The following is a 27,946-nucleotide window of genomic DNA, read 5'->3' on the forward strand; positions in this document are numbered from 1 at the left end:
TCAATAAATGCTGCACTGCTTTTCAGTCTGGGCTGTTTAAAATAGTTCTCAGCAACTTTTCAATGTGACATTTCAATTCAGTACTTACATTTGTTGGAAAGCAGCAGATTTCTCTGGGGGTAGAATGTTATGTGTTAGAAGAATTTGGAAGACAGGTTTTTTCTACTTGAAGAGGAACATGTGGTGCAAAACTATTCAGCAGCTTTTTAGAAACATGATGAAGATAGCTCTTTTTCATCAGAGTTGTTGGAAGAACCTCTCATTTTCTATGAGACAACTTCTACAGTAATTTCATACAAGTTTTTCCAAATCATGTATGTTCTCTTTCATTTACAATGTTTTTTACCTGGTTCTTGGGGGATACAGAGGGAAGACTGATGCAAAAAGTCCAACTTAGTTGGGTATCCCAATAGTATATGAGGCAGAAAGCAGGAATATATAAAATGTCTGTGTCTTAAGCTTGACTGAATGGACACTGTCACTTGAACTATTCTAAAGAATTGCTTTGATGCCAGTTGTAGGCAGTAGAAATAATTAGTCTTTATTCAGACGAATTTTTTACTTTGGGATCTAGTCTTCAGCTAGAGCATCTTCTTCCTGGCTTTCGACGGATGCCAATGACTTTCGTCTGGTTTTCTATTTCTTATGTTTTGTGAGCTGTTGAAAAGCAGTGACATCCTGCATCCTGGATGTGTGCAACACAGTAGTTTTCTGGGGGTGTTTCCTTCTTTTTTTTCTTTCAGTTTAATTTCTTAATTTTACTAAAGAAGTTAGACACATACATTAGAAGCATGTATCTATACCTGAAACCAAACGAACACAGAGCTCCTAACTACCTCTGTAATCCTTCTGAAAGGCTATGGGATTCAAGCAACGTGTAAAGGCTTTGAGATCCCAGGAGAAAAGACCCAACAAAGGGTGTTATGCTTTTCATCATGGGAATGGAATGACAGTGGCACTGGTTCCTTCAGTTCATCTGCAAATTACATTTTTTAAAAATGCTTATTTATAATTGTCCCAAGTTTTCAAAACTATAACTGCCGCGGGCTATGTTATGCATACCTTTGTTGTAGACAACATTTGAAGGTGCATATCGGAGAAGAAGTAAAGCAGGTATTTTTGTAAGTGAACTCTATTATTTTCCCCTTTGAATTAAGGGAATATGTAGCCTGTCATAGATTAATTTTGGTCTTATACAAGCTAGGCCTGGAAATCAGCAGAAAGACAGTCACTAAGTATACTGTTCTCCAATGTGTAACAATACATTTATTCTTTCCGTCTGCTATGACACAGTTGTTCCCAGCCCTGGTGTTGTGTAACTCCAGAACAACTCATTGCAGCATTGTGGAAAGCACATTGCCTATTATTTCCCTCACTGGTGAGGAATGCCATTTGTAAAAAAAAAAGGTAAAAAGAATTTTTTTAAAGTCTCATTCTCCTTCATATTTCAAGAGACTTACTTTCGTATCTCTCCCAGTCAGCATCTTCAGTGATCTTATTCTCAAATCCAAACCATGGAATGGGTTAAGAATAATACAGGAGTTTATTTCCAAATATCTTTATCTTTTCATATGAAGAGTATACCAATATAATGATCTATGACTTGTAGTTTTGTTTGTAGTCCGTTTATTAATTTTGACAAAACAATCGCTTTTTTTTGCATCCACCAATAGAGTAATGAACTATTTCTTATACTCATCAACATATTAGAAACTGTTTTTTAAAGAATTGTGGAGATAAATAATTTGGCTTGTCAGGCAATAGGGGAAAGTTCTTCATGTGTCAAGAGCTGCAAAGTGGTTTATGGCTGTCACAAACATCCTGCAGATAAATAAGAGAAAAAAATGGCTTTGCACTTCATTGATGTTTGTAGTTCATGTTGCAACTTAGTGACTTCTAAATTTGCTATCAATTAAAAAAGTTTTTTGCTTTTGCCACAAAGCAAACAGAACTCATCTGTCAGTTGAGATCATTTTTGGTTTAGTTCCTTGAGCCAGGAAAAAACATCTCCAACTTTTCAGATTAAACTGTGTATGTAGAACTGTGAACTATGGGGTTTTTTTTTCCTTTTCTCCCATCATAAATACAAGTCACATTAAATATACTTTTCAGGCTAGGCTATTGAAAGAAATGTTGAGTAGATAAAAACATATAGGGAAACAAAGTGGTGGGGAAATGCACAACTGTTCCGCTTCCAAAGAGGTCACAGACTGAATTTTATCCTTTTATATACTGTAAGATCTCTTTCAGAAATGGGTATCAGACAGATAATGCTGTAAATCTGTAATCTGAATGTAGCCATGATCTAAACTTCAAAGCTTTTCTCTCACAGGACTTACCTATCTGCTGAATGTGCTGTTGCATTTAGTTGAAAGTGTGATTATAAGTTACACTAGACAAATTGACTTATGGTATTATTGTATCCTCAGAAGGAAGGTACTGCCCCTTCAATGCGTGAATACTGAAACTCAACTACAAGACAGTAGACCGCTGCTCACCTTCTTTCAAAATGAGGTAGATCAGGTTCACTTCAGCCACTGTGGGAAAAATAAGATGACATGACTTAACAGTGGTGTCTCAAGTCCCATTTGTCACATCATATGGAGTATAAATAGCTTTATCTTTTGCAGGATGTAAACTCTTGACGGAATTCAGCTGGGATACACAAAAACAACAGAGTTAATTTGGAGAACATCATTATCTTAGTTTCTGCATTTGGCACATTTTCAAGAAAGTATGCAGTGTGTGAAGTATATAAAATAGCATATGGTAGGGTAAAATGAAAAAATTGTGTGTTTTTTTGGAACTGCCTGCCCAACATATTCAAGACTTTAAAGTTTTATTATGTGGGCTGTCCCATGCTCCTTCCAACTGAATATACATATGCTCCTTTAAGAAAAGTAATCCATTAGTTTTGAATATCACCAGATTTGGGAGCAAGTTCTAAGCAGTAGTTGATAATTCTCTGCATATAAGAGACAAAATTTCTCATTAAGCTTTTTCATACACTCATTCCTTTTCAGACCCTTTATGTTCCATGATAATTATGTTCCTGTTAGCAACTAGCTGTCAACCAGACCTGCTTGAGACTTAATATATGTTCAAAGTGTCTGAAAAGAAACCATTGACATAACACAAGTACACACATTTAGTGTATTTAGGTCTGTTTCAACACTTTCATATGTAATTTGGAGTCTTAGTGTTCCTTTGTTAGTCCTGCAGTGGTACTGCACGCAGAAACCTTTCCTCTATTTCTTTTTTTGCTTCTCCCTCTTCTCATTATCATCCTTATGAATTGGAAAGTCCTCCAGCTTTCTAGGAGCTGGAGAAGACTGTCATAACTGCAGTGGTTTAGTGCACTGCCACACAGCCTTCACAAAATCTGCATGCAATACATCTTCTATTTTAGGAGATAGCAGGTCTTCATGAAATAAGAGGAAAAGTAGGTTTTTTTGCAGGTTTAGGATGTCAGTACAGTAGCCTGAATAGAACAACAAAACCAACTGCAGATAGAGGTACTCTCTCAATGAACTGGGACAGTTATACCAAGATAACTCTGAAGTTCAAGGGGATACGAGATAGAGTTTTTTTGTCTGCTGTGTAGAAATGGAGAAACAGGGGCAAGTAGTTTTAGAGCAAAAGAGTAAGGAAACAGATGTAAAATCCAGCTTTATATTCATAATTTTAATGTCTGACAACTGACTTAAATTCAACTGTGCTGCTACAGATGTTCATATGAAATCATTTCCAGTATGCCAAGGCCAAAAAAGCAACATAGTGGATGATCTGTGTACATATATCAATACGTAGCTATGCATGTACATACAAAATGGAGCTAACTATATGCATTAGTGGGTTTTAAAGCCATAGTCATGATGTATCAGATGATGCACTCCATGAAAAAGTTCAGCGCTGCTGAAGTGCATTTTTCCACATGGGAAACATCTCATTACTGCTGTGAATAAAAACCTCTGGGTCTGATGGAGCACAAAATTCAAGGGAAAAAGTGCTTTTGCTTCCTCCCAAATTCCTAATCTTCCCTGTAGTGGCCTGAGAAGGATCATGCCAGAATTTCTTTTGCTCTTCCAGTCATGGTGCAACTGCTCAACTTCAGCTATTTCTCCCGGAGGCAGTAGATGGCAGTTTTCAGCCACTTTATTTGGCTTCTCAGTGCAGGAGCGATGTAAGAAAAAATGCATTGCTTATAGAAAAGAAACCTTAATATACCTATGAAAATACATGACAAAAAAGGGGCTTAGAAGAAAATTCTTCTGTACTTTATCTGGAGAGAAGACAAAAGCTTTGTTTCAGGATTGTTTTTCCTCACAAGAAGAGTTTCTATACAAATGAAAGCTAAAAAAGTCCCCCAGAACACGAATAAAATAGCCAAGTAATCTGTTTGCATTTAGCAAGTTGTATCATTATCTAAACCTTACCAGTTTTACTCTATTTTGTGTATGACACTGATTCCATACAGAAAACCTGCTGATGTTTGTTTGCTACCAATTATCTCACCTGGAAAATAATTTAAAAATATGGGATAGCAGAGCAAGTATTTATGCAATGTAAAAAATAATAGTGACATCTTATTATCTGTTTGAAAACAGTTTAGTCCGATGTATTTTCTCAAGAAAAAGGAGAAGAAAGGTACGTTTTGTTCTAGCTCTACTTACCAGTGTGTGGAGATGTTGAGTCTATAACAACCTCCTGACGGTTAAATGTCAGGTTTTATTTTTAGGAAATAAGTAATACAAAATTTTCGGATTAATTTCATTGTTGAAAGTAATAACTTGGATGTAAATACATTCTATTTTGTGTGTCTGTGCATATGTATGTGTGCAGGTTTAAATGCCTGTTAAAAATACACTCCTTGCGTAGGTAATTCTAAGTAGCATTGGTTTCTAAATCCTTACTATTATACTTGAAGATATATTCTGCATCACATGCAGGTTAATTAGATCATTCCCTAAATACTATGCTGTTGAGTACCAATTGTTCCCATGTAGCTCATTAGAAACATTCTCTGAAAGGCAGTATTTTGTAAAGGGTGACTGCAAGGTGAAGTCAAACAGACTTAATGTTCACTCCTTTTCTTCCAGGCTCATCCTGCTTCCACAGGATATCTGCATATAGGATATCCGGCACTATATTGGAAAACTAACTTTGTAGTTCAGCAAGTGATGATGTTTCATCTCAGCGAGTAGGGATTTCCTGAATGGAACTTGAAAAACTGTAAGAGAGGTACCCCTCCATCCTTCCCTGCACAGTCAAAATGTTATCACTGTAACACTTCTGCTGCGACTTCCTTATGACTCAAAAAGTGACAGCTAAATATGGCTCCTATCCTTTTGTCTTAGGGTCACCTAGGACACTTGCTAGCTAGTTCTGGAAATCTTGTTCTGTATTAACATTGCTTTAAGAGGGAAAAAAACCCTTTACCCCAAATGTGTGCTTGGCTAGGCAATGCTTCGCAGATTTTACTGGAATGTGACTAAGGATAACTGTGGTGATTTCAGCCTGGTGCCTAGGCTAGGTTTTAACCAGCTGTGTTGGGTACTTATTATGAATTCTGAACCAGTATTTACCTGATAGTGAATATTATGTGTACTGAGATAGCACTGAGATGCTATGAAATAATCTTCCAGCTGTAACACTGTAAATTATTTGCATTGATACGTGAATACCCAGGATCACCTAGTTTCAGGTTGCCTTTGATATTTGGCTCAGTTCAGGTTTTTTTAACAAACAGAGGATTTATCAGTGAATTTGATTTGATTTGATCAGGCTTTTCTCCAGCAGGAAAAGTTGAGATAATTAATGTTTTATAAATACTGTGACATGAAGTCTTGCATTTTTCACTGACAAAACACAGCATCTCTGAATTGCTTCTGGTCCTGAAGGAAGACATGAAGCACCTTCCATAAACGAGTCTAGGAAATAATATTCTGATGGAATTCAAAATCACAAAGGAGGGCTATTGCTTCTATGGTATATTTTAACCTCTCCATGCCCTGTCTGCCCACAAGCACTTAAGGTTCCACTGAGATCGTCATTTTTCCCTCTTTCTCCTTCTCTCTCTGGTCTCTTCTTAAACTCCCCCATTCTGTACAGACATCAACATCTTCTCTTTCAGGTTCTCAAACTCATTACCATAACCTAGTTAAACTCGGTGCAGGTGGGTTTTTTTAATCTGTGCTAAACTGAAGGTTGCAGTTTTTTCCAAAGTATACCTCTTTGTTTGGTTGTTTTTTTTCTCCCAATTACATCAGTTGGCTAAAAGAAAGATATCTCCCTTCAAATTGTGCTTTGCTAATGGAGTCACAAAAATCTGTTGTCTTCTAACAGAATGACAGAACTACTAATGAGAAAGGTAGCATTATTCTTAGCATGCCAATATTAACACTATACTTTTTATACTTGAGAATAACTTGTTACCACAAGTTATTTAAAGAGTGTTAAGAACAAACTTACTTGAGAAAAGTTGTTTACATGCATAATTTCAGTTAAAACTGTAAAACTATGTGAATTCGTGTTGATTAAAGGACAGATCTTTTGGTTCCATAGGTGTTCCATAGGCCAAATCTAATGTATCACAGAAACAGTCATTATCTACCCCTTTAGAATGTGTCTGAGTTCATTTCTCTGTGTAAGTTTTATCTACCTAGTATCAGATGTCACCAGCATCCCCCCTGAAACCTAGACAAAATCTAGGTTAAGTTCAGTTTTCTCAAAGGTGAATGTTTGTGTGGATCTCATGTTTTATGGGATTTTGACCTGTTCTTAGGAATGATAAATATAAAACAGGATATGTCTGTATTCCTTTCTGCAGCTTTAGCTGTAGTTCTTCCTGGTACAAGCAGATTTTGAAAAGGACTACAGGGCAACAGACTGCAGATCACTGTACTCCTGAAGCCTTTTGCACTTTCAGAAGAGAGGTGCTAATGCTTGTCAGCATAAGTTTCTCTGCTTGCACCTAGTTGCACCATACTACTACCCACCCAGCCCTTTCTGATCCCACTGCAAAGCTACAGTATGTCATCTCTCTGTGAAAAGCATCATGCAAATTTATAGTGTCGTGTGAATGTTTTGTATTTACCATCATCTTCTCCTACGTTTCAGCTTTTCTCTCTTCATAGCTGAGAAAGTATCTTGGGTAATCCCTTGTGTCTTCACAGCAGATAAGAGTAACTCATCACTCTTAAAATTGCTGAACATCTTTCATTACACTTACCAGAGAATTTCCAGAAAGGGAAGAGGGGAAAGTGAGACAAGTAAATGTATAAGTACAACATGGCCCAAGGAACAGGTTATTACTGCTACACTTTACCAAAGTTCACTGTAGCCAAAACAGAGTATGTAATAAACTTTTATGGGAATTTTGTTTGTTCTGCTTTTACCACGCTCCTACACCTTCAGCATACATGAACCTAAGCCATGGACTTTGGAACAAGGAACTGAGTGTCTCTCACCACACACACATGCTCTGTGCCATAAGCCATGCTTCGAGGTGGTGGATTCAAATGTTTTCAAACCCATATGATTAAAAGGTGCGTGTGCCAAAAGAGATTATCTCATTTTTTCCATTACTATAAAATATCACCTGTGAGCTAGTGAATATATTTGAGCAAAGTCCTTCATGCTTGTTGTGGGAACATTTTAAATGAAATTTTCATTTGTGGAAATATTTCTAGTCATCTGTAATTACTTGCCAATTGGAAGATTAAATACGGAAATTATTCTATTCTAACCCACTGTACAGTCCTTCTTTCCTTCCTCCCTTACTCTCTTCCTCCCTATGACTCTTGCCATTGTTCTTTATTTTTAAGCAGCAGAAACCTAGCAATGAGCTGTAGCTTCTTCTGTAATAAAAAAATATTAGTGGCATTGGAGCTCTGGACATACTGTAAGTTTTCACCATTGCTTTTATCTATCTGGTATCTAGATACGTAAAGTATGGTAGGATGCTATTCAGTACTTTCTGGACTGTAGTATTGAAGAGTGCATATGCAGGAATATATCCAAAGCATGGTAAACAATCTGGATTTTAATATTCCAAGGCTGTTGGTGAGCATTAGTGTTCAAAGTGACAAAATTTTTACTGGACACAAGGCATGGGGGTGGTTGACAATTTCCTCAGAGACTTCAGGTCTTAGACTAATATTCCACTTTTCCCAGTGAAACTATGTATTGATTGAACTGATTTTAAATTAACTTTAATGACTCCGTGCAATATTGCAATTATCCAAGCACTTAGTTTCACGAGACACTGCTGAGAATAATGTAGATTATGTAATATGTAGGAGTAGTGCTGTTAAAATGAATGTCTACAGCACTCTGTCATGATGGGGTCACTGTAGACATATTGTGGCCAGAAGGCAAGGAGTAAGGTACTGCTAAATAGTATGTATTAAGCTCCAGAGACTAGTGCATAATTATTTAAAGTCATAAAAATCCCATCATTGCTAAAAGAGCATTTGGTATGCTCTCACTAGGGGAAAAAAATTAAAAAAATATACAAACAAGTAGAGAACCTGTGGTGGACTCCTGCAATTTAGAAAATCACTTGAGTATATATTTGGTCTCATCAGTTCTGGCTGGACAACGCTGCCTGCTTTCACCGGGAGGCACACTGGTGAACGTGTAAACAAAGCACGGCCCCGGCTAGCTCTGCTGCAAGGGCAGCCAACAAGTTATAAGCCCTTCAAAATATGGATTGAAAAAACAAACTGATATTCCAAGTGACCTTCAGGCTGTACCTGTGTGAGTGCACATAGTTAATTGTGTGCATGTGTTGCCTGTTAATGTTTTCTTTAAAACCTTGTTGAATAATACTTGCAGACGCCATTAAGGAGAGCTGTGCAAGTTCATTGCCATAATTAGAGGGCCGAATGCAAGCCTTTTGGGGAGTTACCTTCCATGTTTGTTATTTAAGTGATGACTGGTTTTGCTAATTACAACTAAACCAGATTAATATTCCATTAGAGAGCCACACAGCTTAGCCAAGTGATAGAAAGATTAGAAAGTGACCTGCACTTGCAGTAAGGTAGTCAAACTAGTTGTTTTTGTTCTGCTATATTTGTCATTAATCTTGGGCTTGTGTTTTAATCTAGACTTTTGTTCTGACTAACTCTTCACTGTTTAGCATGTACTCTCAAATCTCTTCCCCTTCCCTGACTAACACTGGTGTGTTCGTTTCTCACTAAGGCTGGAGTGTTTGCAACTGAGATGATTTTAATAAATGTATCCAAAGTAAATTCAGTCTAGTGAAAAGAGTGATAGGGCAAGGAATGCATAGGTTAACTGATAACTTACTCTACTGCAGTTCTATAGTATATCAAAATTTGCAGCTGACTTGGACAATAAGAATGAGACTGTTGGAAAGACTCTATTAGATTATTCTAGAAAGGACTCTCTGGGCTCAGTATTTTGAAAATAATCTCTCAGTATTGTTTTGATCATTGAAGCTTTTTGAGAACAGGCTTCTTGGAGGCGTTATGTTGGAAGTTGTCTTTAATATTGAAGATCACCAAACTCAGAGCTAGAAATGCAAAGTTATCTTCTGAAATGACAAAGAAAATGCATTGTTTGTGGCTGGATGTGCTGATTTCCCTTTTGCTGCATACTAGAGAATCCATTTTCCAGCATCTGGTTTCCTGCTCCCTTTGGCAACTGGAAAGAGTGGAAAGCCATGTCTGGACCCAGCTTTTAGGCACTACAGAACTCCATCTTAGGATCGTACTTTTGATAATAACTGTATTTAAACAAGATGGAGCTCTTTACATGACGATGAATCAGAACAGCAGATTTTCATTAGTGAGAAATGGCCTGTTTCACAAAGCCACAGATGCTTGTCAGAGAACTGATTGTGATGAGTGTTATGATCTCTGCAAGTTTCCTTCTATGCCCTAAAAGACCCATGTAAGACCAAAAAGAACCTTATTTTTTGTGGGGTTTTTTGAAACGCTCTTTTTTATATTCAGACACATCCTTTTTGGTTTTTCTCTTAACCCTGCATTTCAAATATGTTCTGTAAAGGTTTGCAACCTTACCCCTCCCCTTCACATGCACACACGCACCCCTCCCTGCTCTGGTATTTCACAGTACTAATTTTCAACCTTTATAGCCCTTTTATAGACTGAAAGACCTTTTATAGAATGAAAGGCCATTACAAGCCCAGGCACCAAAGCTTGTCCAGAATCTATCTCATCTTGCTGCCTTCTAGCAAGTTAGCACTTTGAAAGTCCAGTTGCATTTAAAAAATTCACAACTTGCAAAAAAACTACAACAGTAAATTTGTGAATGCAAGTACAAACTGATATTACTGTTGGCCAGAAGCTGAGTGTCTAATGATGGGGTGAACCTGAGGGAGTATGACATTAGGGTATCCTTTTAGAGTTCCCTTCTGTAACCAAAGGCTTTGCAGTTGCAGATGGGCTTCAGTAGGAGGAATGAAGTCTAAGCTTTGAACAAGAGAAGGAAAAAATGGTGGGACAGAACCATGTCATCTTGTATTGCTTATAATTCATTAACACAGCTATGTGAACAGTAATGGGATCCTTGCTTAGCACTGGGTTTGATGAAAATCTGATTGGACATAAAGCTATCAAAGTCAAGCTTCTTTAAAGATCACAGTTCACTGAGCAACTTAAAAGCTTCAATAAAACAAAGCACATGCAGCCCTCTATTCTGGTGTTCTGCACAAGATAAGCTTCAAATAGTCTCTGCAGAAATAATGGCTTATTATAACAACTATTCACATCTAGTCACTGGACAATACTGTAGCTAAGATAAAATGAAAAATGCTGTATTTGTGGAGAGAAAACTTTACAATTAGCTTTGTCAAGTCAGCTGGTTCAGAGCCTCGTTAAAGAAAAGTATATGTCCAAAGAAAGGTTCAGCTCCCACACGTAGATATTGAGGGCTTATGTATGTTTGTTCTGACAGAAAGCTGAATGACCAAGTCTGGGAAGTGTGTGAGTCTTGGCATGGCATTGCTTTTGCTTAGGTAGGTGAAAGTGCAAACTGAAAAGACATGATTTCCAGAACATCTAGAACACAGAGCAAATGCTTGAATTCAGACCACAGTATGGTACATGCAGATTGTAATCAATTGTCAAATACTTACAGGCCCAAAGACCTCCTAATGTTTTGCTGATTTACAATTAAACTATTAGATAAAATACAGTGTAGCTTAATATATGTGATAAACAGTAGTGTCTGTTTATGACATGTGAGAAGTCACCTGAGCAACTGGAACATATTAATCTACAGTATCTGCTGCCATGGCTCACAGCTGCATGGATTTTATCAAGGTCAGACTGAGACAGTCAATTCACAACCGGGACTTTAAAAGTGCAAGTGGCCAAAAGGATGTGTTTGATGCTTTGTAACTTTCAAACCTGTTGAGAGTTCCAACCTACACATCTAGGTGAATAATTAGATGAGAATAGTTAACAGAAGTGGTGCAAAGGTGAATTACACTTCATATGCAGATATCAAGCTAGGAAAGCACTGAATAATATTCTGTCAGGTTTAGGAGGAGGAGGATACATCAGTCTGAGGATCTCCAGAAAAGATAGACATTGCAATATAGATGAGCATGGGAGCTTCTTTTGCTTTCACTGCTTAGGAAACTGCAGAAATGAGAACATGTCTGGTTCTCATTTTCTCATTCTCTCTCATGAGAACATGGTTCACAGAGAGGGGTTGTTGGTTAGCACAATGTACATGGGGTTAGATCCTGTAGGCATTGCCTTGGGCTCTGCTGTTGACTTCCCATACAACCATAAAACCCATTGGCCCCTGTGCTCTTACTGAGGAATAAAACCTACTTTTTGCATGCTTGTAAACCCAGTAGCAAGTGGAAAAAACAACAAAAAAAAGAGTGAACCTATCTTTTTGGTGACAAAATCTGGAAAATTTTAAACCTGATGTTGCAGGGAGGTGAGAAAACTGCATAGACTTTTGCTCATATTCCATCAGTCAGGATTCAGTTTTATTTCTCTTGAAATCAAGGAAGTATATCCACACTTTTATAAGTGCATATAGATAGGGTCCACCATTATTATTTATAAGTAATTCAGAACTGCAAAGTCTAATTTATCTTTCTTATACACAATTTTAATCCAAAGAGTCTCAGATCCTGTTGTTCTATAATTAATTTATTTTTATGCTTCTTTGTTATGGTTTTGTGCAGTTTGGGCAAAAGCGTTACATTGACATATTTGCCACTGCTGTGGTAGGTATAATACTTCCCTTCACTACATGTGGACATCAAAGTTTGTGCCATTGTAGCCAGAAGGGAATGACTGTTGTCTGGATGGATGGCAATATTAGATACCAGGCAGAGAAATAAAAGGTCTTTTATAGATGTACACAATTCTTTTCAAGCAATTTTGTTGCTTTATTACTTGATTTCGTGTTCAATTTAAAGTCTTCAGTCATGCTGGCAACTTTTATGTATGTTCAGAATGTACAGTAATGCCCTTGTAGTTTTGCTATCAGTTTAACAAATGTTTTAACTTCAACAACAGTTGATTTTCTTCTAGTACCATATCATTGGTTACAATTCGATAATACTGTTTCAGATTCCAGAAGGTATCATTTAAATACTCTTTTGTTGGAGGAAAGAACAAGTATGAAATACACAAAAAGTCACCAAAGAACTAGCAGACTACCTTTTCTGGTAATGCCCCTGGAAGTCTGAGAAGAAAAGATAAGATCAAAAGGGCTGGGAGACCAAACTAGTCTTTAGCCTTTTCTCTAGGGTGACCTAATCTCTACAGGTCAAGGTTCAGTGCAGTGGTGAGGCAAGAGGGAGTTGGTGCTGGAGTGGTAAAGGCAGGCAGTCATATTGTGAGGTTTGAACAGGCTAACTATGTGTGGTTGGCAAATGCAAGAATCTAGCAGGGGAAAAAAAAAAAGAAATTATACTTGTATTCTTCAACATAAACACACAAAGCTGTATTAAAAGACCTTTTCTTGTACATCTCCCCCAGCCAGGCTTGCTTCTTCATTACTTTTTTACAAATATACTGAGGATAACTAGCCATTTGTAACAAATTTGCTACCTGATAAAAAGCTGTTTCCGTTGAAATCATTGAATAAACTACATTTTTTCAGCAAAGGGAAGAGCATACTAACAGTAGAGAAATATATTTAAATGCCAACATATATTAACAGATATTAATAATTGAATCTTAATAGAGATAAGCATAATGGAGAGAAAACCTTAAATGCAGCATTTTAAATGCAAGCCACCAAGTCAGAGTAAGTCTGTAACTTGCATTTGTCTCAAACAAGATTGCTAGCCCCTGCAATTCTGGATACCATCAGTTATGTTAAATTGTAAAACTCAATAGACTAGAAAATTAGGAATATATTTTTTATTTAAACTTAAATGTATATTCATCTACATTATTCTCCAGTAAATGAAAGGATAGTTTGTATCTCATACAAATCTGTCCAGGTTGAACATGAGCTTTTATTTAGAAAGGAATGGCTGCTATATTATGTGATGTATTTAAAGAAGGCCTCTAGTTCAGGTATGCAATGATTTTATCTAATCAGCACCCTTGCCTGGTGCCTGCCTGCCCTCCTCAGCTTCCTCAAGCTCCTAAAGGTACCCGAGCAATTCTGGAACTGTGCCAGAGCTGAAGCTGGGGATGCCATGGAATGACATGCACAATCCCTGGTCACACAAGGACCAGACCCATAAACCCAATGGCAATAAAATTGCACCTTTTCTTACTGCCTCCTTAATTCCTTTCAAAAGCATGAGAAGATGTCAGAAAAAATTAAAAAAAAATTTACTTGTCATACGAGGAGACAAATCAGAACTAAAGAAGTCAATCTCAGTGTAAGCATCATAGAGATAAGACTTGAACTAATATTTTGGAATGAGATGACTAGAAATAGGGTGGAGACAAAAAAGTGATTAAGACTGGAGCCCCTTCAAAGAGGGGAGAGGCAGTGGAAGCTTTTGGGGACTAGAAGGAAGAAATATGTCATGGGGAGTGTGAAGGAAGACTTGATGTCATAAACCATGTTGTCACTCTAGATGTCATATTGCTACAGATGGAGTTGAGTTTTGACCAGTCAGAGTAGTTCAAGTGGGCTGTAAGAGGCAGCTTTCTGCTTTTGCAGAGGAGCTCAGGAACCCCTTAAAACACAGTGGTGAGAGAAGTAATCACCAATCATACCCAACCAGTTCAGTAAGCTCTGAATAGAAAATGTATTTATGCTTTGATTTCACACATGTCTAAAGAGCAGTGCTCAATTTTCTACAGAAGGAAGTAGCCTAAAGTTAATTCATGCTTCTTCAGAAGTTCTCCATAGGCAAAGCCTCCCCTCCCCAGCATGACTTCAGGTCAAGTGACTTTATCATATAACTACCATTTGCCAGGGAGCTAATTTCTTTCTAACACATATTTTTAGTTATGCCCAGTCCAGGACTACCTTCACGGGCAGCTAGAACAGAAGCCCCTTCAAGCAGTACCAAGCTTTGACTGACAGGAGTAACATTCTTGGATTTATATTAACAATCACATGAGCAATAGAACAGGAATTTGCAAGAGTTTTTGTTTGGGGTTTTGCGTTTGGTTTTTTTTAGGATTACATTAGATTAGTATAAAGCAGATGGCAGGGCAGATAACGGGCTGGAAGCAGACAGCAGTAGAGTTCAGTGGACCTGTTATCTTTAGGATAAGAACAAGACTAAGGATAGCTTTGACTGACAGGGAAGAGGCAGTGGTTAGATCTCTGTTCTGATGAGCCTAGGTTTGGGAACAGGGATAGATGTGGGATGAGGTGAGTGGGTAGAACAGAGAGAAAAAGAACGAGCATAGAACCCAAAGCCAAGTTACCATGTCCACTCTGACACAGAACACATATGTTCTTCTGTGATCTCCACTCACCTTGCTGAGCTATCATAGAAGCCTTGGAGCTCTCTTTCACTCTCTTTTCTAGCACAGTGCTTCAGGAAGTGGGATGAATTAATGATCTTGTTACTACAAAAAAGCAAGACATGACATTTTGGTGTTAGACTTCATAAACCTAAAACTGGTGATGGGGATGAACATCTGTAAAAGATTCAGGAAAATCCTTGTCACAAGTTGCAAAATGTTTTAAGTCTTTGTGTTTCACTTGCAGTCTGAGTACTAGGTAAGGGTCTTCCAGAAAGTGTTACTTAGTTCTCTTTTTTGGGTTAACATATACTCAATTAATAACTTCAAAAAGCAAAGAACTTCAGATATTACGGAATTAATATTTGGTTATTACTCTCCCATATCTTGTCAGTCTTGAAAACTTTACTTCATATTGAAGAACAAACTTGATTTGCTTCTTTTTTTGCACTGTATGAGTTTTTCATCTTTATCTTTCTTCTCTATTCAGACTTTTATATTTTCACCAATGCCATGTGCTTCCTACACTATTCCAAATTACTCTGTTGCACTGTACCTCACTCTTCTTCTTTAGAAACAGGGATGCAGAGATGGAAGTGGTAGAAACTGAACTGAAAAAGTGAAGTGAATAATCTCCGATGCAGAAGTGGTGCTATAGGCATTCATCCATCATTACCAGTTACAACCTTGGAGGGAAAGGTCTCTGTATAAAGCTCTATCATTATTAATACATTGTATCTAAGAGGGAAACAGAATTGATCAGAATGATCAGAATTCTAAGTAGCTTTGTTAAGCTTTTAGATTAATGAATTCTCCAAAGTGGGATTTTCTAAAAAGCCATTCAGCTACCTGTCATTTCTGATTCATTTCTGAAACACCATGGCAGGGACAAGCATGTGAGAATTATGTCTTTTAAATACAGAGAATGGGGGGGCAGGGAAAGCAAGTAAGTGTCTTGACTGTCACTGAAATGAACTTGGATTCTGGAATTGAGCTACTCAACAGTATAAAATTGCAATATTTTATTTCAAATAAAAAGAACCAGTCAGAGCCATGAGGTTTCCATGAAACTTTTCCAAGGCAGTAGTATCAGAACAATCCTAGATTTAATTGATTCACTGATTACTGAAAATACATTTTAAGTTCTTTATAACTAGTGCTATCCCAGTAAAGGCCTGTGTATAACTGGGGGGTTAATGCAAAGCACAGATTACTCAGAGATGGTATGGATGAGACCAGAGTGTTTTGTGGAGGAGGAAGGTTGAGCTGCATAGTTGCCAGAACCAAAGACAGTGCCCTGCTCCTCTTCAGTTCACTAATATGTGTGTAGTACGCATATAGCTAATGCCTCTGCAGAAAAGGCTGAGGTGTGGGTACTCTTCACACCTTCTGCCAGTAACTGTGGACATTAAAATCACAGCTTGATTTCTCTCAAATAGGCAATGAAAGAGAATAAAATCACTTCCTTAACAGAAGGAGAGGAGGTAAAACACAATGGGAAATAGAGACATAAAAGAGAACTTAAGGAAAACTTACAGGAATTGGCAGCATTATTATCTCTAGATGTTAAGCACTTTGTTTCTACCCAGAATCTCTAGAGCTACCTTAAGTATCATGATTTTGGTGGCTAAAACCCAGGTGAGGTACCTATATACCTGAAGAACTTGTGTCTGCTTGCTTCCTGGTAAAGAAATATTTGCAGGCTGCTGAAATTTCTGTTGCCTTGAAAAGTGGGCCCCAGTTTCACATGACTAAAGAACCAGTCATACATTCAAGATGTGAAATAGCTGTTCTGTCAGCAAATAGTGAAGTACTGGATTTAAAACACCTGACACATACAATTCTGTAATATTTTCTTGGGCTTAGGGGATATGAATAACTAAATGAGCTGGTGGAACCCCAGATGCCACATAATGCCAACAGGAATATCAACAGGGAGGACCTATTCTAAATGCTATCTCAGCAATTACTGGCTCTGGGGCTCTGCTTCTGGGACATAACCAGCTGCAAAATTCACTGATCTCAAAGTTTGACTAAGGGCATCACTGAGTGACTTTGATGCAGTCCTCTGTATGCACCTCAGAGCCTTTATATTCTCTTCTTTCCAAAATTCAGGGCTGGCATAGGAGCAACTACTTTTAGTTAGCCAGCCAAAGATTTTTCAATCCTCTCTTACATTGATAAGTTTTAACACATTTCAGGATAATTGTATCAGCCTTAGTAGCTTAGATTACTCTCAGAGTATCACAGCTTGAGAGACCATCAATCAGAATAGCTGACACATCCTGACACACTGAACACTCATTTTACAATGGTTACCATTCTCATTATGTGTGTTCTAGAGATTACATATTGCATATAAAAAATCTTTAAGTGTCTGTCCAACACAAATAGTCTTTACACAAAAGGGTAAGGTAATCTGGCCCAATCACTCCTAGTCATGTCTTGTAGCTTTCTACTGGAACAGAATTAACAAATTCAGTCTCCTAGTGCCCTTGTGCATGTGTGAAAATTTGTGCCAAAATTGCTTGTATACAAATGATTGGAAAAATGTAATATTTGAAAGAAAACAAGATTATAATATTTTTAAAATACAGAGTGGTTTGAACTCTGTGAAATTTTAAGTTTTCAAATTTAATGAAATATATTTTTGACCAGAGAGCAATACTTTTGTCTATTTAGTTGCACATACCATACAATCTTTATGAGATTTATTTGAGCACTTTTTATCTTCATTTATCTTTTATTTTTTAATCTTTATTTAAAGTTGTAACAATAAATAACTAAAAAGAAATAAAATAGCAGCTCTGGTTACCATGCATGCAAAGTCAAAGCAGATTGCTTCTGTGTAGTAAATGAGCACTCATACATTATTTAAAAGAAATTAATAACTTTTACTTACATAAAAATTCAGTAGCTTAACTTTTGGGGAGACCATACTTCTTTGATGGCTGAAGCATGGTGTTGTTGAAAGTTAAGCAGAAAAATATGTCTAGTGAAAATGTCAGTCTGAGGGATTGAGGGATATTTGTTTGAACCTCCCCACCATTCAGTGCTGCTAGGAAGAAAACACCTAAGCAAGCAACATCTTTCTTATCTGAAATCTAAGTGACCTGGATGTTGGCTTAAGAAAATTTTCCTTAAGTTGTGTGCTGTCCCAAAACACATGTGCCGCATGGATGGTAAAACAGTTGTGCTTTCTAGAGGCATCATTTGTACTTTCTGGTGGCTCAGACAGTCACTGTACATCTTGTTCCTGTGCTTCCTCTGACTGAAACACTCCAAATGCTTTATTTTAGGGAAGAATCTGTATTACCAATGTAGTAAAGAAGTAGTGATACTCAATCTAGGCAGTTAATAGTTTTGAGAATCACAAGACACAGCGAAAGATGGGGATTGAATAAAAGGAGAAAAGAATGAAATGATAAAATTAACAGGTTTTGCTTTGTGCATAGCTGTCTTCACTTTCTACCAAAGCTGTTATTTCCATGTCTCTGCAGACTGAGGTGACATACACCGTGAATCTTGTATGTCATCCTGACTAGACTTTGGAGGAGGCCCCGCACTGACTCATGCCTAGGAAGTTTTATGAGAGACTAGATCTATTTTTATTTCCTAAAGATAAAATGTAGAGAAACTAATGCGTCTGTGAGAGCCAGAGAAGTCATATAGTAAGCATGAAACATGACACAGTTATTAGTTTGGATTTTTGGTTTTTTTTTACCAAAATGTATATCTTTGACAGTGTGCATACCTAGCATATAAATTTCACAGTTACAGGAAACTTAAATGTAGAAGTCAATGCAAACTTCAAGCCTAAATGGCTCTGTGCAATTTAAAAATTCAAGTGCCAGCTGAAACCTTCCTAAGGATAACAGCATGAACAGAGCACCTGGAAGTTTCCTCGAGAGAGTGCATTAGCTATTTTGAAAGAAAATAAAATGTTCTTTCCTTGACAGCACCAGCCTCTATTTGTCCCATGTCTTGCAGCAAGCAGCACTATGGAGGTCTGTATCTCAGGCTGTGGTACACCTACCAAAATGGACTGTGTGCAGCCAAACCCAATGAAATACTCTGAAGGAGGGTGTTGTTAACCCTGTTGTGCTGCAGAGCAACATGGAGATAAAGTGTACACTCAGTGTTGGACTTGAGTGTGAACACCTGATAACTGCTTCATGCTCTGAAAAAAAGCGGTGACTCTTTCTGTCCCCACTTTTACCGCTAGAGGAATCAAAGCTCTTGGCAGTCAATGAAGAGCAGAGAGTGCACTATGGCCATGAGGACCATGGTCTCACACTGCACAATTTCATTACTGGACAAGTGGATAAGACCAGGATGTCATCTCTGACTTATTCAGCTGTACCATGATTATGAGTTATGCCAAGAATCTTTCTGCCTTTTATTTTAGGAAATAGAAAGCATAGAAGAATTTATAAAATCATGATGCAGCCTGAGAAAAGCTTTGACAGGACCTGCTGTGCAAACGAGCTTGAATTGAATAGTGGACCACAGGCCACTGGCTTCTTTCTAGATTTCCAAGAATACAAAATCTCAGACTATAGTCATGCCTTTCTTATACATAGAAATTTTTTCTCTGTGAGTGAATTGCACCTATTCCAGACCTTATGCTCAGGCAGTGTGGGCAGTGTTGGGTAGAAATTCTGCCCGGAAGAAAAGGTTGGGGTATTTTCTTAGCTTAACCTAAAGGTTTTGGATCTGGTTTGAGACTTGGAACAAGAGTTGGGGAGATTAACTTGAGGACAAATTCAGGCAACAGTGCTAACACTCTTAACAATGCTACATTAATAGAGATGGGTAACATTTATAGCTCTACCCTTGACATCCTATGCATCTAGTTCTTTTCAGGTTATGAAGGAGACATGTATCACATGATGGTTCATACTCTTCTAGAAATACATTCAGCTGACAGTTTACAGTTAGCAGCAGAACAGAAGAATGATTTGACAGATTAAGAGACAATATATAATCTAAACATTCTTTTTAAGAAGGACAAACAACGTGATTAGGTGGAAAGAGAATTATGTGGCATTTGAGTTCGTAATGAAAACCAGCGAGATGTTATTAGCACTTTGATGCAAAGTTATCAAAGAGAGAGATGAAAATTAAGAACGAAAGATTAGAGTCACATGTCTTGTTTATACTAAAATCCCTCACATTTTTTCCATAAACAAGAGGTGTACAAGCAGCAAGCTTATAAAGCAAATATAGAAACAAATTAATTTTAATAAAGAAAGTACATTAATTGGGTTGTTTGAAAAGGTAGCTCAATTAGTGATATAAAAATGTCATATGCATATGCATGCAACTTTATTTGCACAGGTGAAGAGTGAATTGCCTATAATGAAATTAATATTATGGGTGGGAAAATAAATTATGAAATATAGAATGAAGCAAAAGCTGATAGAGGATTGAGTGGAAATTATTTTCTGTATCTTTTATCTGAATTCAAAGCAGTATCTTTTTTTCAATGGTAGAACCAGCTGTAGTTTGTAACATGTCACCTCAAGCCATAAGAATGGTGGCCTAGGTGGTATTTGGCTTAAAATTGTTTTTCAGCATTTGTTTGTCCCACAGCAAATTGTGAGTTAATTCTTTTATCCTCTGAATTCAGTACAAAGGCTAACCTAGAGCAATGTCCTATTTCTCATGCTTTTGTTCTGTCTTTCATTCTGTTCTTAGTCTAACAACAAAGTTGTTGTGTTGTTGGGTTTTTTTTTAATAAAAAAGCACTTTTATTTGACAGTTCTTATCTAGAGATAAATACAGTCCAAGGAAACAGTTGTCTCTTCAACTTCTGTTGAGATCAAAGTAAAGGTTACTGTATAACCCCTTTTAGTTCGTTTGGGTTAAAAGCCAGTAGCAGGCAGCTGTCTTTCCCTTTGGTGTCTGCTACAGGAGGATGGAAGGAGACATCGTAAGTCAAGAGTTGCCAGCAGTGTAGGACTGTAGCAGAATGTAACATGTACTGCATGGCTCACACATGCTCTGATCAAACAACAGTTGTACACACTGCTTCAAGGAAAGTAAACTCCAGGACTGTATTGTTCAGCAGCTAAAGGTATCTTTTCCCTTCACAATACAGCTAGTGTATTGATTTTTTTTCATGCCATTCACACAAGGAATAGTAACAGCATGAAAGATACCATGCTAGAGCATGTTACTTGCCTGTTTGAGTTTATGTGTGTTCTCTGCTAGCGGCCAGAACCAGAAACTTTGGAGGAAATTCTGCAGAGAATTCTTCTGAGGAGGAATAAACAGTTTTGTCTACCTTTAACAAACATGGTTTTATAACTGATTGATGAAGATTTTTTAAGTTTTCTTTTTTATAAACCAACTGTGTTTATTTTTTCTAATTTAACAGATTATCTTTTCTAATTTAATACAGTGGTTTCATTAGCTATAAAAATGTCTAATGCTTTAGAATTTGATGGCTTTCATGTCTTTTTCCATTTGTTTTAATCTAGTTATCATAGGCAGACATGAAATGTAACACCCCCTCATTAAAATAAATGTAATGTTGTGACATAAACTGACAGAAGCAAGTAAGTCCCAAGATAGTGTTCTTCTCAGCCTTCTCTCTTTCATACTGCCAAGATATGATATAAGATTAGATTCCTCACTCACAGTGTATAGAAGCAGCAGGGTTAACACAAAGAGAAGTCAGAAGAGTTTTTATATTTTTATTTATATTTTTCAACCTGGAACTCCATGAATACTCCTAACACATTGTTTCAGGATACCTAGAGGGCTATAAATTATTGTGATTAGGGTGACAGAATGGGTTCTTTAATGTTGCCTGGAGAAAGGCCCCTGTTAGAGGTAGCATTTTAAAATGGTGGCAGAGTAACCAAACAACAAAAAGACACCAAAATCAGAAAGAAATCAGAAAAAAAGTTATTTATGCCTTTTTAATCTCTTGTTATGTTTTGTGTTGTTAATATCATTACCTAGCACTTTGTTATACTTAAAATGTACTTTTTTAATAGTCATGGCAAACTCTGAAAACCAGTATTTTGTTTTTTTCTGATGGTATCACACAGAAGACCATTTTATTGTGCCTCCCATTGTAAGAGAAATGCATAGCTGTATAGCAGAAATAAATTATTACTATTTGACAAAAAGCATCATTTCTAGATACCAAGCATATAGACAAATATTGTGTCCCAAAAGAATTCTCAATCTCAAACATGTCACTGAACGTAAAAAGTACATTTGTGTAGAGCCTGTGCTGTGATATTTACCTATGACATGTCCCTGGTAAATTGAGTTGGAATATATTTTCCAAAGGAGGGTAGTATTTCAGTTTTGTTTGATGTGTAAACATACTGACATAAAACATATCCACTTCAATTTTAAGCAAGGTTCATGTCCTAGTGTCTCACTGCGTTTGCAGGAAACAAGTTGTACAGAAATTCAGAGCTTCAGAATATGGTGTATGTGTGGAGTTTGGGGGCAGACAGGCATGTTACAAATGCTGGTGATTAGGAAAGTGTAAAGGACAGTTTTAAACATCCTGGGTTCTAAAATCAAGCTGTATCTGCATTGGATGTTAGAGGATTCTGTTAAGTATCAAACAGAAAAGGAAAACCTAGGTGGTTGAGTGACTAATTGATGCTAGGCCTTTGTAATTTATTTTTGTCACAGGAAAATGACAGTAAGTCACTGTATAGGCAAGGTCCCTGGGAGGATTTGGGAAGGGATACCCAGCAAAACTGTGGTTCCAGCTACAAACAACTTACTTCAACTTTGCAGATCTTCGTCACAAGTTATAAAGCTAATTATAACCTTGACAAAATACAGGAATTAAATCAAGACTTTGGATTGGCTGCCAGAGCAGGCAATTAAATCCCTAAAAATGCTTGTGGCAGCAGCTTTTCTCAAACTCATCTTCCCAGCAGACATTGCCAAAGAGTGATGGGTTTTCATGTTAATTTTAGACAAGCAGGTTATAATACACATAATGACACTCCAAACACAAATAATTCAACATTTAGACTGTTTGTTTCCAGGGATGGGGCACCTAATGACCTCTCTGTTCTGCTTTAGCAAGTTCCCCTTAGTCTGAATAACATCATGTCTGACCTCTTGTCCTTTTTTTCTGAAATGTTCAATATTTCCTGGATTTGTATTGAGAGTTTGGGTAGTTTGAGTTGCCCTGCCTGTTACCTGAAGCTCAATACAGAAATATAAGCTAAGAAAGGCAAAGCCTCACACAATGTAAAATGTTGAAATTCTTCATTCAATTCCAGTTTAGGAAAGGTGAGCTTTAGAGGACCAAAGCTTAGACCTGGGTTTAACATTCTACTTCTCAAAGCTTAAAATTCAAGTATGTGTACCTCTCCTTCCTCATTGCCAGCAGGGCACCCCATGGGAGCTATTCTATCCTATGCTATCCCAAGTTAGCAGGGTCTGTGTGAGGTGGTGTGTGCTGTTGCAGTTTCAGCTAAACATGGAAGATTAATGGGGTTTGTGAGGAGACTTCATAAGCGAAAGTATGGCTTTATCATTTTGACTGTGTCTGAGAAGAGAGTAGGGGGTGGTTGTTCTGGCAGCCTGTCCCCATTCATCACTAGTACTATGGCTTTGTTATGACACTTCAGTATGATTGTGCAAGATGGTATCCTACATTTTAGTGCAAGAGGTGGCTGGCTGTGCTACTCCCTCCTCTCATGGCCTTGGCAGATGCCTGTTCTTACCAGAAGGATCAGTCCTGAGTGAACGGAGGGTCCTGCTGGCAGCTCTGGGGAAGATGGTGTAGCTGGAGAGCAGGAAAAGCTGAGAACATCTGTTTGCACTTACCCTACTGACCATCTCAAATCTGGTCTCCCTGGGGCAGCAGCCTAACCCCATCCAGGGGCACCAGGGGCACTGCAGTGAGCTGCAACATTCACTGTGCCATAGCTGTTCATCAGATCTAAGCACTATCTCTAATCACAAACTCAGTTCCAGAGCTCTGTGTTTATGATATTAAAAAAAACCAGAATAGTTGTTCAATACCACAGAGCAAACACAAGGTAGTAGCAGCACCATATCTTGCTGGGATGACCCCTTTTTCTGGAGCAGGAAGCCACAAGGCGGCATTGAAGCATCACTTTCCCAGGAGGAGCAGCCAAGGTGCAGATAAATGGGCCCAAAACCCTCCAACCTTTTTCCCACTCCATCATGGGCAAGTTTTGCATGTCAGCTGGAAGCTGTATGCTCTGATAGTATTACAGTTCTTCACTGGAAACATAAATGAGCCAAACCCCGAAATGCTGAGTGTTTGAAGTGGCTTGGCTTTTAGTGTTGGGGTTTGAGTTGTGTTTTTTTTTAACATTTGCAAATCTGTGTGCTTGTTTCTGCTTGATGGAACCCTAGGCAGCCCCAAGGAAAGTTGCTTTAATATCCTTCCAACTAGATTGCAGCCAGAAACTCCAGGTTATGCTTTGAGTGCCTTGTGCCTATGCATTCCCAACCTAAATCCCACATCAGGCATGTTCAGATAAGTTTGGAAAGGCTTTGCAGTGACTCATCAACCCTTTCTGTGCTTAGCAGGATAGAAATTCAGATCCTTCAGAGGTTTTCTCTTTACAAGGTTTATGTAAAGCTTTACCTCAGAGCTGAAAAGATTTAGGAAAAAAGTTGAGAACAGCAAATCCCTCTGTGCTGCGTTCATTGATAGAACATTGTTTTCCTCCTACTGACTGAAGCTTGATTCAAACCTGATTATTGAATTAAATGTACATTTTGTATTCATCAAACAGGTTCTGATAATGGATGCCTTCATGTTAAATTTCCTAATCTTAAACAAACTAGGACAAATTCTCCACGGTGAAAACTGAAGCCTTTACTTGAAAACAGAGATCAAATACTTCAGACGGAAGATTTCAAGTGAGAAAACAATGAAGACATACTTGGTAAGAAGTAAGAACAGTCCTTCTGGACTAAACTGACCACAAGCTTTTAAAATTTAAGTTTAAATGATGGAGATCAACTTAAATTAATTCCTTGAATTGTTTAACACATCATATAAAATAATAATCAAATAAATTAATTCCAGAAGCTGGAGAAAGAAAGAAATGAAATGAAAAATTTGAAAGAATATATTTTTCACATTTGAGCTGAACTTGAATGTTGCAAACCTATCCCAAGGCCAAAGAACTGATAGAGCCCAAAGACATTTTTGGAAATCGTTGAACAATGGAACATGAGAAGTGCCCACATTTTGAAGCCTGAGCAGCCGTGCATGTAACCTCTGCAGGACCAGTGCTTCCAGACGCCTCAACAGGATGCATCTCCCAGTAAACTCCACAACAGTAACAAATCTTTGTGATTGTCATTCTTAAATTCTGAAGCATAGGGATTATCCTGAGCAACTTTCTTTGGCATCAGTTAATGCTTGTGAGCAGCTTCTCTTTCTCTCTTTCCAGTTTTTTCTTTATTCTTTTTTTCCTTCTTTCTTTCTTATTTTCTTTCTGGCAAGTCTATATGAGGTGATAAGCAGCCTTCACTGCTTTAAGAGTGGAGAGAATGACAGGCAGAGAAGCACTGCCTTTATGTAAAGTTGCCTTTCATCCCAGCTGGGTTTTAGCTTGCAAAGCTGTATTTTTGAAAGGAAAGGTTGTCTGCCAGCTGACACTGATATTTTTATATATAGTGCATGCTAGAAAATAGGTCTTTCCACATTCCCTCCATTTTTCAAAACAGCTGTTAAGTCTGTCAGTTCTGGAATAAGGGATTAAAGAGAAATTGTGTGGGCCGATAGGGGCTATGGAATGTGTTGATTAACATTCCTGGTGAGTTCTGTCCATGAAGCAGGGACAACAGTATGGTCTAACCTTGACACTTCAGTCTCTAGCCATTTCAGCCTTAAGTATGGGTTCTGAGATTTAATCATTGCTGCTGATTATAGCTTTGTAATATAGTTATCAGCCCACAATAAGTGGAATAAACAGGCCACGTTCCCTTTCATGAGTTACCACACAGCCATCAGAAGAGAGCAACTTTCTGTGGCCAATGAGCTGAAAAAGATCAAAGCAAAGTCCTAGAAGCAAAGGCAGATAAGCCCTGTGATCCTCTCTCAAACCCAGTCCCTTTGTGTGGGTTTGAGATTCCTACAATTGACTTCCTCAGCAGGTCCACGGGGCCATTCTCCCGAGTAAAGACTGACCTCCACAGCCAACACGCAGGTGCTGTGCTTGAAAGGACCAATTTAGGTCAGTTGAGAAAAAAAACCCAACAAACTTTTACATGTGTACCTATTTTTGAGTCTAGCCATGATCTTCAAATAGCTGTGAAAGGCAGAGAAAGAAAAGCAGAGATCATGAAAAAGGAGATTGTAAGTCTGCAGTTCTTTGGAAGTGCATCTGGCTTGCTCTGAGGGAAGGAGTGATGTGCTGGCTACAGATAGATTTGGGTTGTTTGCGGCAGAGGTTCTTAGCCTCTTTCATACCTGGAGACCTTTCTCCTGCCTAGCCAGGCTATATAACAATGTGAGCAGGAAGGTGTGATTATGGCCAAGCTCCTTGTAATCTGGAGAGCAGTGATTTTCAGTTTTAATTTGTTTTCCTTATTATTCAGAATATTTTGTTTGTTGAATGGTTTGTACAGAATTGGGGGTGTGAATGACTCCTTACAAGCTCATATAGAAAATCCTTCTTTGTCACAAATAATTTGCCTTGCAAGGAGCCAAATTATGGGGAAAAGACATGTAGGAGAGTTGTCAGTTTGCTGTTTGCTGCTTGTAGGATTGTCATGGGGTCTTGTCTGACATCTTTCATTAGTTCTCCCATGTCTGTAAGCTCAGACTCCTGACAAGAAAGGAAGTAAACTGCAGGTAAGGAAGAAGTCACATTTAGCTCGGAGGTTCTTGGTGATTCCTGTCAGGAATTGTTCATTGCTGCAGCTGCTGCAGTACTGGCAACAGTATATAATGTCAATTTTAGTTTATTGAAGAGGGATTGTAGTCCTAAATCATGCAAGAACAGGTTGTAAGAACAATAGAGGTGGCAGATGCCAAGCAGTGCTCTCCCATGAAAAGTATTTGAACATGCAGAAGAAAGGGCTGAGGTCTACAGAAAGCCAAGGGTAGACAGTGAGGCCAAATATGTCTCCTGAGAGCTCAGAGGATGGATAAGAAATGTGCCAAGGAGCTGAAACACCTGGGAGCAGGAAAGATGAAAGAAAGTAGTTGTCATCTGTGTGTCACTTGCTGCCACACAAAACCCCAGAGCTGCTTCTGGGGAGGGACTGAGCAGGAGAGAATGCACTGAGATGGGGAAACACAGAATGTAATTCAATGTTGGCTCATTGATTTGGGCTGGATGTTAAGGAGGTTGCCTACACCACAACCAAATGGACCCTCCCAAGGAAGGCACTGCGGAGTCCAAGGGGCTCAATGAGAGAGCAAGCTGCAGCAGCCGTAGTTACCAGTGCAGGAGTGGATGGAAGGACAGTAGATGTTTTCATTACAAAGGCACCACTTTACCTGTTAATGGCATATTCTTTGTTTCTTAGATTTTTCTGTCATCCCATTAAAATCATGTGTTGCATGCATTCTTAGTTGGGGACTGGCTTTTTCTGTGGGATTATTTTAAAACGAAAATGCTAAGCATTACAAACTAATGTAAATGACAACAAAGCCTAGATTCCAGCATTCACATGTTACTGCCTACTTTAGGCGGTGAAATACTTCATATTTCATTTAACTACTAAAAATTGCTGTTAAAACAAGAATCTGGGGGCTTATAGTAAGGTAAGAATCTGTATCAGAAATATGTCAATTCAAATAGCTATGAAAATTGGGCTTGATTAAAATCCATTCTGAATGCTTTGTGGTTTTTTGCTTCTATTGGGGAATTGATTTCTTTATTACATTGTCATCTTTTTGCACTTTTACTGCAGTACTTACATTAAGTGCCTTGCCTCTGTTATTTCTGGAAAGTTTCAGTCAATGACATGGAAATTATAGATTACTACATGCCTTTAAATGTTATTCCCCCCCCCCCCCCAAAAAAAAAAAAGGGGGGAAAAAATATCTACAG

The 27,946-nt window shown here is 38.0% G+C and overlaps 1 long non-coding RNA gene across 5 annotated transcripts in view; it reads left to right on the plus strand.

Annotated features, from left to right (window-relative positions):
- The window catches only part of LOC119145096, a 95,075-nt gene extending 67,345 nt beyond the window's left edge, over positions 1-27,730 (plus strand). For 4 of the 5 annotated variants that reach the window (XR_005103294.1, XR_005103295.1, XR_005103296.1 and 1 more), the window contains one exon: positions 24,668-24,957. This is a non-coding gene — a long non-coding RNA (uncharacterized LOC119145096). The other variant, XR_005103298.1, reaches the window with a different exon arrangement.
- Positions 27,731-27,946: the final 216 nt, after the last annotated feature.

This window comes from Falco rusticolus, chromosome 3 (assembly GCF_015220075.1).
Source record: "Falco rusticolus isolate bFalRus1 chromosome 3, bFalRus1.pri, whole genome shotgun sequence".
Lineage (NCBI taxonomy): Eukaryota > Metazoa > Chordata > Aves > Falconiformes > Falconidae > Falco > Falco rusticolus.